Genomic DNA, 8,411 nt, shown 5'->3' with positions numbered 1-8,411 from the left:
TAGTAGCGGTAGTCGCCGTTGGCCCGCTCTGTGTAGGCCCACTCGCGCGGCTCTCCCGATCTCAGGTCAGCCGCCGACCCGAACTGCAGCGTCGACACGTTGTGAATGCTGTAACCGAGTCCGGCAGGCGTTACTGGAGCATCGGGCGCTGCTGCTGTGAGCTGCACGTGCGTCTGTCCGCAGTGCACCCTCCGCCGTGTGTCCGCGGAAGGTGCACGTGCGCGCGCGTGTATGATAGGCGCTAGACTCGTGAACGCATCTAACCGTGGCGGCGATTGGTCTCGTTGCCTCTCAGACTGGTTGTGGAGGAGGCACGGTGCCGTCATTGTGAAGCCACGCGCCAGTGGCAAGCGGCTCCGGTGGCATCACTTAACTAAACAAACGTGACACGTGGCCAACATCTTGACCTCCGTCAACTTAAGACACATGTGCTGTCGTTTCTGCGTACAAGGTTCGAAACGTTGGCTAGATCACAGACAATACAAAAGTTCCCAGTAAGAGAAATTGCCCTGAATAATAAACTAAGGTCGAAATGAAGCAACAACTAAGCAACCTGTCTTTGGACCGCAATGCACTTTCGACCTAAATGCAGGACTCCCTGCCGGACTGCGGTGCAGAAAAGGACTTAGCCGGTTGGGTAAATTCATTGGTGCCCATGTGGAATGGCCAGCGGGCTGGGTACAGACGGTACAGATTTTGAGAAAGTTATGGGCACGGTACGGGTGTGTGTGAGACGTTTATCAAACGTCGGGTTGATGCTTCCAGGCATACTTAAAATGCTCGTTTATGCTTTGTTTAGTCATCAGCAGCTTAGCTCACACTGTTTTTGCAACTATGAACGCGGGGTGTGTTCGGGCGTATAAACTGTCCTGAGACTCTCCCATAATTTGGAAATAGGTTTTCAAAAATGCGTAGTTGGTTGGTGTGTGCACAGACCATGGGCAACGAGTGGACTAAATTTAGGAAATCTAGGCAAATAAAATTGTCTCAAATTCTGCAAATCCGGATACAATGCCTGCGAAATCTGCCCAGGATCTTGTGTAAGCCTTCCATTTAGGGCAGAGGTGGGAGCACGGTCCCTTAGCCTCCCCTTGGCCATGCCCCTAACCGCGAAAGCCTGCATGGCGTGACCTGAGCTGGCTTGTTTTAACCGCACAACAGCTCAGGTCAGTTCATTTAGCATCGAAATCTTTCACGCCGATTCCCACGCGAGGACGCGGGAGCCTGGCTCAATCGGTGAGAGCCAGGCTCCACACCCCCAGCGTGGCTCAATCGGTGAGAGCCAGGCTCCACACCCCAGCGTGGCTCAATCGGTGAGAGCCAGGCTCCACACCCCAGCGTGGCTCAATCGGTGAGAGCCAGGCTCCACACCCCCAGCGTGGCTCAATCGGTGAGAGCCAGGCTCCACCCCCAGCGTGGCTCAATCGGTGAGAGCCAGGCTCCACACCCCAGCGTGGCTCAATCGGTGAGAGCCAGGCTCCACACCTCCAGCGTGGCTCAATCGGTGAGAGCCAGGCTCCACACCCCAGCGTGGCTCTGGGAGAGCCAGGCTCCACACCAGCGTGGCTCAATCGGTGAGAGCCAGGCTCCACACCCCAGCGTGGCTCAATCGGTGAGAGCCAGGCTCCACACCTCCAGCGTGGCTCAATCGGTGAGAGCCAGGCTCCACACCTCCAGCGTGGCTCAAGTGAGAGCCAGGCTCCACACCTCCAGCGTGGCTCAATCGGGAGAGCCAGGCTCCACACCTCCAGCGTGGCTACTGGCGAGAGCCAGGCTCCACACCAGCGTGGCTCTATGGCGAGAGCCAGGCTCCACACCTCCAGCGTGGCTCTATTGGGAGAGCCAGGCTCCACACACCCCAGCGTGGCTCAATCGGTGAGAGCCAGGCTCCACACCTCCAGCGTGGCTCAATGTGAGAGCCAGGCTCCACACCTCCAGCGTGGCTCAATCGGTGAGAGCCAGGCTCCACACCTCCAGCGTGGCTCTACTGGCGAGAGCCAGGCTCCACACCCCCAGCGTGGCTCTATTGCGAGAGCCAGGCTCCACACCCCAGCGTGGCTCAAGGCGAGAGCCAGGCTCCACACCCCAGCGTGGCTCTATTGGACGAGAGCCAGGCTCACACACCCCAGCGTGGCTCTATTGACGAGAGCCAGGCTCCACACCCCAGCGTGGCTCTATTGGACGAGAGCCAGGCTCCACACCTCCAGCGTGGCTCTATTGCGAGAGCCAGGCTCCACACCTCCAGCGTGGCTCTATTGACGAGAGCCAGGCTCCACACCCCCAGCGTGGCTCTATTGCGAGAGCCAGGCTCCACACCTCCAGCGCGGCTCAATCGGTGAGAAGCCAGGCTCCACACCTCCAGCGTGGCTCTACTGCGAGAGCCAGGCTCCACACCCCAGCGTGGCTCTATTGTGAGAGCCAGGCTCCACCACCTCAGCGCGGCTCTATTGGCGAGAGCCAGGCTCCACAGCTCCAGCGCGGCTCTAATGGCGAGAGCCAGGCTCGCACCCCCAGCGTGGCTCCATTGGTGAGAGCCAGGCTTCACACCTCCAGCGTGGCTCAAACGGTGAGAGCCAGGCTCCACACCCCAGCGTGGCTCAATCAGTGAGAGCCAGGCTCCACACCTCCAGTGTGGTTCAATCGGCGAAAGCCAGGCTCCACACCTCCAGCGTGGCTCAATCGCGCGAGAGCCAGGTTCCACCCCCAGCGTGGCTCAATCGGTGAGAGCCAGGCTCCACACCTCCAGCGTGGCTCTATTGGCGAGAGCCAGGTTCCAACCCCCAGCGTGGCTCTACTGGCGAGAGCCAGGCTCCACACACCCCAGCGTGGCTCTATTGGCGAGAGCCAGGATCCACCCCCAGCGTGGCTCAATTGTTGAGAGCCAGGCTTTACCATCCCCAGCGTGGCTCTATTGGCGAGAGCAGGCTCCACACCTCCAGCGTGGCTCTACTGGCGAGAGCCAGGCTCCACACTCCAGCGTGGCTTACTGGCGAGAGCAGGCTCCACACCTCCAGCGTGGCTCTATTACGAGAGCCAGGCTCCACCTCCAGCGTGGCTCTATTGACGAGAGCCAGGCTCCACACCTCCAGCGTGGCTCTATTGACAAGAGCCAGGCTCCACACCCCCAGCGTGGCTCTATTGACGAGAGCCAGGCTCCACACTCCAGCGTTGGCTTTACTGGCGAGAGCCAGGCTCCACACCTCCAGCGTGGCTTTACTGGCGAGAGCCAGGCTCCACCCTCCAGCGTGGCTCTATTGGCGAGAGCCAGGCTCCACACCTCCAGCGTGGCTCTAACTGGCGAGAGCCAGGCTCCACACCTCCAGCGTGGCTCTATTGACGAGAGCCAGGCTCCACACCCCAGCGGGTCTATTGACAAGAGCCAGGCTCCACACCTCCAGCGTGGCTCTATTGACGAGAGCAGGCTCCACACCTCCAGCGTGGCTCTATTGACGAGAGCCAGGCTCCACACCCAGCGTGGCTCTATTGACAAGAGCCAGGCTCCACACCTCCAGCGTGGCTCTATGACGAGAGCCAGGCTCCACACCTCCAGCGTGGCTCTATTGACGAGAGCCAGGCTCCACACCCAGCGTGGGCTCTATTGACAAGAGCCAGGCTCCACACCCAGCGGGCTCATTGACGAGACGCCAGGCTCCACACCCCAGCGTGGCTCTATTGACAAGAGCCAGGCTCCACACCCCAGCGTGGCTCTATTGACGAGAGGCCAGGATCCACACCTCCAGCGTGGCTATTGACGAGAGCCAGGCTCCCACACCTCCAAACGTGGCTCTATTGACGAGAGCAGGCTCACACCCCAGCGCGGCTTATTGACGAGAGCCAGGCTCCACACCCCCAATTAACGGACGTGATGTGAGCACTCTCCTACCTGAACGACACGTTCTGATGCCGCTCATGTGAGGGAGTGCTCACATCATTTGAGGCGGGTTGGACGGCTCGCTCCGTGGACGTACGGCCAAAGTGGAGCCTTATCGCAACGCCAAACTGTGCCGCGGGAGATCCTTCATGCGGGCGAACCCGGGAGACTGCTTCATAATTTTGGGTAAAATCATTGATGTGCTCTCCGGTTTCGTTTGATTTTTTAAAACAAATTTTGAAGCGACTGGCAACTTTTGAACTTTGAATCCATTACAATCGGACCAGAACTTCGGCGACTGATAATGACGGCCTGATAAATAACTGGCCTAGGAACCCACGCCAACAGTCAAACATCAATATGCATCTGCCTTCTTTATCCTCATTCTCGCTCCATGATGCATTTTGGCGACGCCCTGTTTATCTAAGACAGGCTTCACGCGCCAGTCATGAGAGAGCTTGAGTGTCGCTGGTGAGGTGTGCCGTCTGAATACTAAGCACATACCCGTATAGGGGTCCCCGCGTATAGGGGTTTCCCCCGTATAGGGGTCCCCTCGCGGGTTAATTCTGGGCGGAGGACCCCAGGTGCGTGAAGTAACCCCCCCCCCCCCCCCCCCTCCTCCATTGTCCACTCTTCTCTATCCCATAGCCCTGAAGTGATCCTTAATGGCCAGAAGAACTCTAATCTAAACTAAATCAAAGCAAGCCGGAGTTCCTTGGTGTGGGTGAGTTTGTGAATGCATGACGAATTTGGTAAACCTCAAGTTAAGAACAAACATCACCGGAGGCGCAGCCGAGGGCAGGGGTGCCAGGGTCCCGGGAACCCCCTTGCCCCCTTTTATCTGGGGCCTTACATAGGCTTTTACAGTTCTCGGTCGGAATAATAAAAACACATCAGCAGGGCACCTCATAAAAGATCCCGGTTGAGCACCCGAGTATCATTCATATTTGTGGCACAGCAGTGAACAAAACCCAGACAGACCCGGGTTAGCCATTATTTAGGCTTGTAAATGTTGCGAGATTCTTGCCGTATAACGGTGGTTGAAAAGCAAGAATACCAAGCTGTTTAAAACTTACTCTGTGAACTTCTGTCGACCCATGAAGTGCTCCCATTGCCGTGTGTAGCGATGGTCTAAGTAAACGCTTGTGTTTGCTGCGCCAAACTTCGAAAATAACGAGTTCCCAAAATCTTGACGAAATCCACCTTCTCTTGCGTCCTATACTGTAAATATATGTTTTACCGCATTCTGGCCATCCTTAGACTTCTTACGGTCTTGATTGGTTCCCATGGCGCTTCAGTCTATGCTGGATGTTTTAGAATGTCTCGGAGCAACTCAGTTGCAATTTACGATTTCTAATGGTATCTCACTGCACAATTTAAGGGTGATTGGCAACAGTTACCAAGATTTCGTGTGGAAAATAGGATGTCGCTGTTTTTGATGATTTTTATGCTTGCTTTAAGCCCGTGCAATGCACCACTATCACTTTCTTTTTGTGAGCCCGCGGATGAAGGCAACCTCTGCTCTTTATGAGCCTCCCTTTTTGCTGAACGGGGTACCGGGCGGGCGATTCAATCCCACAGTGTTCTCATGGAAAAAAATCATTGCGGCACAGTTACTAGAATGTACAGCGAGTTGTTGTGTCTGCTGCTGCTGACTGGTCGCACCCCACACGCTGGACGAGTGTTGAGTCTGCTGCTGACTGGTCGCACCCCACACGCTGGGACGAGTGTTGAGTCTGCTGCTGACTGGTCGCACCCCACACGCTGGACGAGTGTTTGAGTCTGCTGCTGACTGGTCGCACCCACACGCTGGACGAGTGTTGAGTCTGCTGCTGACTGGTCGCCACCCCACACGCTGGACGAGTGTGAGTCTGCTGCTGACTGGTCGCACCCCACACTTTGGACGCACGCTGGTAACTGCTGACAACGGCAGCCGTACAACTCGTGCGGGGCGCCGCCCTAGGGGTGGACAACATTATGGTACAGCCGCCGTCCCAGGGCACAATCACGTGGTCGCGCGCTTGAAAGGGCCGGCGCGCTAACGGGTCCGAAACGGTTACCTATATTTCTACCCGTGCGCATTGCACGCAATACACAGGCTTTGGACACTCTTATAATGTACATATATGTGCCTAGTATGCCCGCCGCAAAAGTCACGGGAAGGTCACGGAAAAGCGGAGAACGCGCAAATGGATTCCAATCGGAGGACGTTCGATAAGGGGTCGTTCACGTCTTCGTCACGAACGGAGTGTGGAGGGGTGTTAAGCGCTGCTTCTAGCAGACGAGTCCACGTGTTTACCACACGTTGGTCAATGTTCGAGGCCTTGCCATGACGTCACGGCCTGGCAGCGGTTCGGCCAGGTTCTGGGCGGTCCAGAGAGGGCAGCCCCCGCCGGCAGGCAGGGGAATAGTAGGTTCTTGCTCTCTCAAAAGTTTTCGGAAGCCCCTTTCGCCTAGTCAAAGGAATTCTACCCATCCGTAGGTTACCAAAATTCAAATCAAGGAGGTCCCCAAGCTAAGCGAGAGAGCAATCGTTCGGGCTCAAAACACCGTTTTCTACATCCAGAAGCCCGTTTTCTGGATCATGAGGACATATCTTTATGAATAAGGTAGTCCATCGTCTAGATCAATAAACCCAACGTTATGTTAAGGAGGCGTTTTTTTTTTGGCTCGTGAGACCCTGTTACGAACTAGGGGCTCCTGTTCTTGATTAGAAGACACCATCCAGAGACATATATATATCCCGGTTTTGGAACAGCAAGCCCTTTCAAGCATCAGATGGCCGCAGTTCCGTATCAGGATGCGCTATTTTCGGAGAGCCAGGCCCCTTGGCTAGATTTGGAGTCCCCTTCGTAACTCTGCATCCAAGATCCCCGTTTTCCGAATCATGAGGGTGCCTTTATGAATAAAGCTGTTCATGCCCTTAGATCAGTAGGCCCAATTTTGTATTGAGGAGCCTCTTGGCTGCTTCGGGTGGCCACTACCATGAACTAGGACGGCCCCGTTATGAACTAGGAGGCCCCGTTATGGACTAGAAAACCCTGTTTAGGATCTACGAGGCCCCCGTTATGAACCAGACAGCTCCGTTGGGATCTACGACGCCCCACAGTGTTAACTAAAAATTCCCCGTTATAAAATGGAAGGCCCTGGTTTTTAGCGAGAAACCCATCCTGCGGTTGAGCATTTGCTTTATTCGGGCCATGGATTCAGCGAAGGTAATTTCGTGGGAATCATTCAATCTGATGCGACAACGGAGTGCTGGACGATGCCGAGAACCCCTGAGATAGTTCCTAAGTCGACACAATTGAATGAACGGATTTCGTTGACCTAGGGTCAGATATGAAGGTCACACCAAGGTCAAAACCAACCTGTTTTATTATTCTGATGGCCGTTTTCTGGTTTCTGGTGCTCATTTTGAATTTATTGGCCACAGGAACCGCATGACAGTTTTCCTACGAACTTCGTTAAGGTCAGAAAAGGTCACTGACCTGAAATTGACCCTGGTCAACAATTTGCTCTTAGTAACTTATTGCCTAGCGTAATATTTGGCGCTCATTTAAATGCAAACCAACGCAGTCTTGCGTGATTTTGGTCGCCATTACCCCCCTTAAGATCAAACAAGGTCACTGACATCAGAATGAGCATCAGTGACCTTTTGCTAGGACAGGTATCTAGGTTCTGGAGGTACTTATGTCTGCAAATACCCGCATTACCTGCAAATACCAGCACAATACCTGCAAATAGCAACATTACGTCAAATGGAAGGCTACTGATAGGCCACAAAATCGCTCATAGCTTGGATGCAGTTGGTTTTGGGAACCTTGGTAGACGTTTGCGTCCTTAACTCTATCGCCCAACTAGAATCAAATTATCTGTATTGTGCGGTGTCTGCTTGGCCGGGCGCCTGCCAATTATGAAATAGCATTACAATGCATGCGCGCAAACGCATCTTTGGTTAAATTCCATTTTAGATAGGGAAAACATGCGCTTGTTCAGTTCAGTGGTGCGCACAAAGAGAGGAAAATGTGTACATGTATTTGTGAAGCTGAAGTGCATGATCACAGTTCACACACAATAGCCCGAGTAATTAAATATATCCCATCGATATGAAGACAATCATGCCCGCAAAATGGTACAAAAGAGTGCATTCGGACGAAGTACTTTCTCAATCCATCTTGTAAACGGTGGACACTCCACACACCACAAAGTAGCTTTGCAAATAAATGTCACATATGGTGTCTTGCCCGTCTATGTGAACAAATCCTGGTCACGTCTGCAACGATGAAAGCTTCAAGATCCGAGCTTCCTACGCATCAACCCACGGCCAAGTCCGCAGAGCGCCCACTACGTGCCAAGTGCATCATGAACGGATTCAATCCCACACTACAAAGCGTTACTATTTCTATCAAGAGAGTCGGTGACACGGCGCCAGGCGCCGCCAATGAAACAGGAGCCGCTCGGCGGAAAAAATGGCCTCCGACTTCGGAGTACGCGCTCACCTAATGTCTGGCTTTAACGCGACCAGCACAGTCAGAGCACC

Source organism: Pollicipes pollicipes, unplaced genomic scaffold (assembly GCF_011947565.3).
Source record: "Pollicipes pollicipes isolate AB1234 unplaced genomic scaffold, Ppol_2.1 Scaffold_7231;HRSCAF=8579_pilon_pilon_pilon, whole genome shotgun sequence".
NCBI lineage: Eukaryota > Metazoa > Arthropoda > Thecostraca > Pollicipedomorpha > Pollicipedidae > Pollicipes > Pollicipes pollicipes.
Note: the sequence above shows the minus strand (reverse complement) of the source record.